This window comes from Ovis aries, chromosome 1, assembly GCF_016772045.2.
Source record: "Ovis aries strain OAR_USU_Benz2616 breed Rambouillet chromosome 1, ARS-UI_Ramb_v3.0, whole genome shotgun sequence".
NCBI lineage: Eukaryota > Metazoa > Chordata > Mammalia > Artiodactyla > Bovidae > Ovis > Ovis aries.
Window position 1 is genome coordinate 44,076,696 of NC_056054.1, and position 7,427 is coordinate 44,084,122.

The 7,427-nt window shown below is 39.9% G+C and overlaps 1 non-coding gene across 1 annotated transcript; it reads right to left on the minus strand.

Annotated features, from left to right (window-relative positions):
* Positions 1 to 5,268: 5,268 nt before the first annotated feature.
* On the minus strand, positions 5,269 to 5,341 carry TRNAW-CCA (transfer RNA tryptophan (anticodon CCA)). The gene has a single exon. It is a non-coding gene; the product is annotated as a tRNA-Trp (tRNA).
* Positions 5,342 to 7,427: the final 2,086 nt, after the last annotated feature.

Sequence of the window (7,427 nt, forward strand, 5' to 3'; positions counted from 1 at the left end):
ATAGAGTGCCTGATGAACTATGGAATGAGGTTTCTGACATTCTACAGGAGACAGGGATCAAGACCATCCCCACGGAAAAGAAATGCAAAAAGCAAAATGGCTGTCTGGGGAGGCCTTATAAATAGCTGTGAAAAGAAGGGAAGTGAAAAGCAAAGGGAAAAGGAAAGATATAAGCATCTGAATGCAGAGTTCCAAAGAACAGCAAGAAGAGATAAGAAAGCTTTCTTCAGCAATCAATGCAAAGAAATAGAGGAAAACAACAGAATGGGAAAGACTAGAGATCTCTTCAAGAAAATTCGAGATACCAAGAGAACATTTCACGCAAAGATGGGCTCAAGAAAGGACAGAAATGGTATGGACCTCACAGAAGCAGAAGATATTAAGAAGAGGTGGCAAGGATACACAGAAAAACTGTACAAATAAGATCTTCACGACCCAGATAATCATGATGGTATGATCACTCACCTAGAGCCAGACATCTTGGAATGTGAAGTCAAGTGGGTCTTAGAAAGCATCACTTTGAACAAAGCTAGTAATGGTGATGGAATTCCAGTTGAGCCATTTCAAATCTTAAAAGATGATGCTGTGAAAGTGCTTCACTCAATAGGCCAGCAAATTTGGAAAACTCAGCAGTGGCCACAGGACTGGAAAAGGTCAGTCTTCATTCCAATCCCAAAGAAAGGCAATGCCAAAGAATGCTCAAACTACCACACAATTGCACTCATCTCACAAACTAGGAAAGTAATGCTCAAAATTCTCCAAGCCAGGCTTCAGCAATATGTGAACCGTGAACTTCCAGATGGTCAAGGTAGTTTTAGAAAAGGCAGAGGAACCAGAGATCGAATTGCCAACATCTGCTGGATCATGGAAAAGAAAGAGAGTTCCAGAAAAACATCTATTTCTGCTTTATTGACTATGTCAAAGCCTTTGACTGTGTGGATCACAACAAACTGTGAAAATTCTGAAAGAGATGGGAATACCAGAGCACCTGACCTGCCTCTTCAGAAACCTGTATGCAGCTCAGGAAGCAACAGTTAGAAGTGGGCACGGAACAACAGACTGGTTCCAAATAGGAAAAGGAGTACTTCAAAGCTGTATACTGTCACCCTGCGTATTTAACTTATATGCAGAGTACATCATGAGAAAAGCTGGGCTGGAAGAAGCACAAGCAGGAATCAAGATTGCTGGGAGAAATATCAATTACCTCAGAGATGCAGATGACACCACCCTTATGGCAGAAAATGAAAAGGAACTAAAAAGCCTTTTGTTGAAAGTGAAAGAGGAGAGTGAAAAAGTTGGCTTAAGGCTCAACATTCAGAAAATGAAGATCATGGCATCTGGTCCCATCACTTCATGGGAAATAGATGGAGAAACAGTGGAAACAGTGTCAGCCTTTATTTTTGGGGGCTCCAAAATCACTGCAGATGGTGATTGCAGCCATGAAATTAAAAGACGCTTACTCCTTGGAAGAAAAATTATGACCAACCTAGATAGCATGTTGAAAAGTAGAGACATTACTTTGTCAAGAAAGGTCCATCTGGTCAAGGCTATGGTTTTTCCAGCGGTCATGTATGGATATGAGAGTTGAACTGTGAAGAAAGCTGAGCACTGAAGAATTGATGCTTTTGAACTGTGGTGTTGGAGAAGACTCTTGGGAGTCCCTTGGACTGCAATGAGATCCAACTAGTCCATTCTAAAGGAGATCAGTCCTGGGTGTTCACTGGAAGGACTGATGCTAAAGCTGAAACTCCAGTACTTCGGCCACCTCATGGGAAGAGTTGACTCATTGGAAAAGACTCCGATGCTGGGAGCGATTGGGGGCAGGAGGAGAAGGGGATGACAGAGGATGAGATGGTTGGATGGCATCACCGACTCGATGGACATGAGTTTGAGTAAACTACTGGAGTTGGTGATGGACAGGGAGGCCTGGCGTGCTGCGATTCATGGGGTCACGAAGAGTCGGACAGGACTGAGCAACTGAACTGAACTGAACCCCTCTTTGTAGCACTTAATTGCTATCCAGAATGCTACACATAATACCACTCTTATGATGGCAGGCAATTTATTGTCTTATTCACTATTGTATCTTGAGCACCAAGAAGAAGCACCTGGTTTCTAGTACACATTCAACAAATATTTGCTGAATAAATGCCTGTCTAGTAACATATAGAAATTTTTTGAGTGAGTGAATAAATGAATGCAGTCTTGTAGATGAAACACATACAATTTTAATACGGCATTAAAATGTTTACAAGTGCACAGAAGAGGGATTGCTAAGTATTTCTGGAGAGAATGGTGCTGAGCTGAGTCTTGAAAAACCAGTAGGAATTACTTAGGCTTAGAATGGGCAAAGAGGGCCTTCTAATCAAAGGAAACAAGATGCACAAACATTTGGAGGTATGAAACAAATAAGTATTACTTAGGGTAATTACAAGTAATTAGGGTATTCTACAGTCATAAAATATAAAGAAACAAAAATGGTCCTGGAAATATAAGCAGGGATTTCCTCAATCTCTCTTTACCACTGATATAAAAATGTCAAAAGAGCATAATCAACCAAGCAGAAATTATCCTGTATTAATAAATCAATGAGATGTATTAATGTATAATGTATTTATATAATTTAAAAAGTTATTATTAGTTCTCATGCATCTTTTTTAAGATAGATAAAGGACATCTGAGACACAAGGGTACCAATTACAAACTGTTAGTACATGAGCAACTCAGATTACTCCTGGATGATGAACATTTTCTGGAGCTGTAAGCCATGACTTAACTATGACACTGCCTAGAATGAAGGTATCTTCACTGGTAATATATCTCTTGCCCTAAGTTGTATTTTACTGAGAAGAGCAGCAAGTCTTTTTCTTGTTGGTTGTTGATTTCTTTTCTAGATTATATGTTTCTTGAAGGCAGGACTTTACATATTTTGTTTATTACTGCATCCCCAGCACCTAAATGAACATTTGTTCAATGAACATATGGATATCCAAGTGGAGGTGTCTAGGAGGTGTTTGCATACATGAATACAGAGGTGGTTCACTGGATTAGAGGTAAATAAAGATGGTGTTGAGATGGTCCCCCAAATTACTAGTGGCTTTGCAGATTAATTTTATATATGAAATTTAAATTACCCTCAAAGAAGGCAGAAGTTACATAGAAGGAGATCTGGACTAGCAGTCAAAGAGTGTGGGAGAGTAACTAGGATGTCTATAGATGATAGCAGTCATTTGGGATAGAGAGTGGTATAGATGGATATCAAAGAGGTAAGTGATTCAGCCTGAGTATGGAAAAGTAGCCAGGTACAAAAGAATAGGGAAGAATCTGGACTCTGGTACTTGGACTGAGAAAATAGGCAGCCTTGAAAAGACTTAGGAGAAGACAAATTCTCCTGGGGGATTCAGGTTTTAGGTAAGACTAAGAAGGTGAAGGAACATCCTGTGACTCGGTTGGCAATATGAAAAGAATTGTTGCAGTGGAATCAAGAGTTTTTTAGAGCACTGAGAAGTAGGAAAGCAATGAAAAGAAGAATCAAAGGTGTGAAGAAGTGTGAAAGTGTTAGTCCATCAGTCGTGTCCAACTCTTCGCAACCTGATGGACTGTATCCTGCCAGGCTCCTCTGTCCATAGAGTTCTCCAGGAAAAAATACTGAAGTGGGTAAACATTCCCTTCTTCAGGGTATCTTCCTGACTCCTGCATTGCAGGCAGATTCTTTACCATTCGAGCCACCACAAAAGCCTGAGGAAGAAGTATAGGATTGTATAGAAAGGATGGCATATAAAGGAATAGTGGATTATAAAACATGCATTTTGGCCAATTACCAAAGATGGCAGAGATGAGGGCCACAGTGGCATTGTTCTTGAGAGAGGGAGCATTCTTAATCTGCAACCATCTCCCAAAGTGTTAATTCACTCTACTGGTATTTACTGAGCATTTGTTAGCTGTATTCTAGTCAATGTTAATAGACAGGAGAGTAAAATGACTCTCACCCTTTTTCTAGTGGATGCTATAGTGTAGCAGAATAGGTGGATTTAAACAGCTATTTATGTAATGACAAACATAAGAGATCCAATGAAGGACATGTAGAGAACACAATGAGAATTGATGATAAGGGAACTTACCTTAATATAGAGATTCAGAGAAACTTAATCCTAAAATATGAGTAGCAATATGTCAGATTATAATAGCAGACAAGGGAAAAGTCACTATTCAGTTCAGTCTCTTGGTCATGTCCGACTCTTTGCAATCCCATGGACTGCAGCACTTCAGGCTTCGCTGTCCATCACCAACTCCCAGAGCTTGCTCAAACTCATGTCCATGGAGTTGGTGATGCCAGCCAACTATCTCATCCTCTGTCATTCCCTTCTCCTTCTGCTCTCGATCTTTCCCAGCATCAGGGTCTTTTCTAATGAGTCAGTTTTTCACATCAGGTGGCCAAAGTACTGGAGTTTCAGCTTCATCATTAGTCCTTCCAAAGAATATTCAGGACTGATTTCCTTTAGCTTGGACTGGTTGGATCTCCTTGCAGTCCAAGGGACTTTCAAGAGTCTTCACCAACACCATAGTTCAAAAGCATCACTTCTTCAGTGATCAGCTTTCTTCATAGTCCAACCTTCATATCCATACATGACTACCGGGAAAACCATAACTTTGTCTAGATGGACCTTTGTCGGCAAAGTAATGTCTCTGCTTTTTAGTATGCTGTTTCAGTTGGTCATACCTTTTCATGGAATTCTCCAGGACAGAATACTGGAATGGGTAGCCATTCCCTTCTCCAGAGGATCTTCCTAACCCAGGGGTTGAACCCAAGTCTCCCACATTGAAGGCAGATTCTTTACCAGCTGAGCCACCAGGGAAACCGAAAGGCACTGAGGCAAGGAGAAACTGTCTGGTACAGTAATACACAGTGTTCTGTAAAATTTAGTATGCAGTAAACCTTTAGTACTCTGTTCTGACATCAAAAGTGTTCTATGCCAAGTGTGGCATTGGGTAGTCTTTAGTGTAGGCATTTAAAATGTTTTCAAGTTCTATTGTCAAATATACATTCTCAATAGGTTGGTTTTGACATTTTTCTTCAACACCATAGCTAGGTCTTTCCTACTGCTAAAGAACATTGAAAGGTTTGTATTAACCTTTAAGTAAGTGAAGTCACTCAGTTGTGTCCTACCCTTTGTGACCCCGTGGACTGCAGCCCACCAGGCTCCTCAGTCCATGGGATTCTCTAGGCAAGAATATGGGAATGGGTTGCCACTTCCTTCTTCAGGGGATCTTCCTGACCCAGGGATCGAACCCGGGTCTCCTGCATTGGAGGCAGATGCTTTAACCTCTGAGCCACCAGGGAAGTTGAATTTAATTAGCAGTCCACTGACTGCAAAATGTTGTACAAGATACAAAGATGGTCATGAGCCCAATGAAATTACAATGTCATTGAGATTACAATATATTAAAATAATGAGAGAAAACAGTCATACAATATAACAATATGGTAGATGTTACAGAACAGTATACAATAAATGAAGGTCACAAACAAGAGAGATAATACCCTCTCCTGGAGTTATCTAAGAATTCTTTCTGATGGAGTTGAAGCTTGATATAATCTGCAATATCTCAGAAGAAAGGCCATAGCCAGATATTTTAAATTTGAAGTAATCCTTTTAGAGTTTGTATTATTTAGGATCATTCTGGTTTCAACTAATGGAAAATATAACCCAATGTGGCTTTCACGATAAAGGAAATATATTAGCTAGCAAAACTAAAAATTCCACTAGTAATGCAGATATCAAACACAGTTTGACCAGGGACCTAGTTATATTTCTTTTTAATTATCTTGGCCCTAATCTTTAATATCCTCAGACTGTTTTCCTTCATGCTTGCTTGATTGCTGCATTCAACAGCAAGGGCTACATGCCTCTTTGTTCACATCAGGGACAGAGAGAGATTTTTTTTCTACAAGAGCCTCGAGTTTTGCTCTGATAAATCTGTCTTGGGCTTCCCAGGTGGCACTAGTGGTAAAGAACCCACCTGCCAATGTAGGAGACATAAGAGATGTGGGTTTGATCCCTGGGGTGGGAGGATCCCCTGGAGAAGGACATGGCAGCCCACTCCAGTATTCTTGCCTGAAGAATCCCATGGACAGAGGAACTTGGTGGACTATGGTCCGTAGGGTCACAAAAAGTCAGACACAACTGAAGTGACTTAGCATATGCACACAAAAGTTGTCTTAGGTCCTATCACAATGACCATGGGGACACTTTGTACTAGTTGTCTCTGGTTTGGGACACATACCCATTCTTGAACCAAGCAGCAAGGGAAGGAGGAAAGGGGAATTAAGAACTATGTCTTAGAAATAACTGAAGGTGGGGAATAAATTGGGAGATTGGGATTGATATATACACACTACTATATATAAAATAGGTAATTTAAAACAACCTACTGCTCAGTACTCTATAATGACCTATGTGAGAAAAGAATCTAAAAAAGAGTGACTATATATATATATATATATATATACATATACACTCACACACACACAAATATATATATAAAACTGATTCACTTTGCTGTAGAGTAGAAACTAACGCAATAGTATCAACTATACTCCAATAGAAATCAACTATACTCCAATAAAAATTTAAAAAAGTAACTGCAGTTAGTCAACCATGTGACAATTAATTTCATGGTGAAATGACCTATAGTTTCAAGAAATAGCAATTTACAAACCATTAATTTTGAACATTGGCTACTTGTCCAGGCCTGTGCTGTGTGTTGTTCGCAGATTTATTTCTATTCAATAAAGATGTACTGCATGCCTATCATGGTGTTGTGCTAAGTGCTGAGGGATATGATGTCAAGAATGAATTACTTCTTATCCCCACCCACCAAAGTATCTTGAAGTGCTATGGTAAGAGTAAAGATAATAGGAAATAGTGCTTTGGGGGAGAGGAGATGCTGGTGGGAACCATTCTCAGAAAGAGTGCTGGGGATAAGGAAGAAAAACTTAAAGCATGCATAATAAATTTTCCTGTTCAATATTGTGGATTTTCTCTGCTTAAAACAGAAGCAAAGAGTATGCTGACATATTGAGGATTTACGTAACAAAATACATTTGACTTGAAATAAAATCTGATTTAGAGTTAGGCTTATTCTTCTAGTCAATACATACCAGTCAGAAGTGTCTTTTAGTTGTCGTTATTGTTTAGTTGCTAAGTCGTGCTCAACTTTGCGACCCCATGGACTATAGCCCACCAGGCTCCGCTGTCCATGGGACTCTCGAGGCAAGAATAATGGAGTGGGTTGCCATGACCTTCTCCAGGTGATCTTCCTGACCCAGAGATAAAACCTGCATCTTCTGCTTTGCAGGCAGATCCTTTATCACTGAGCCACCAAGGAAGTCCCATCTTTTAATGGAATGTTGCCAAATTTGTTTC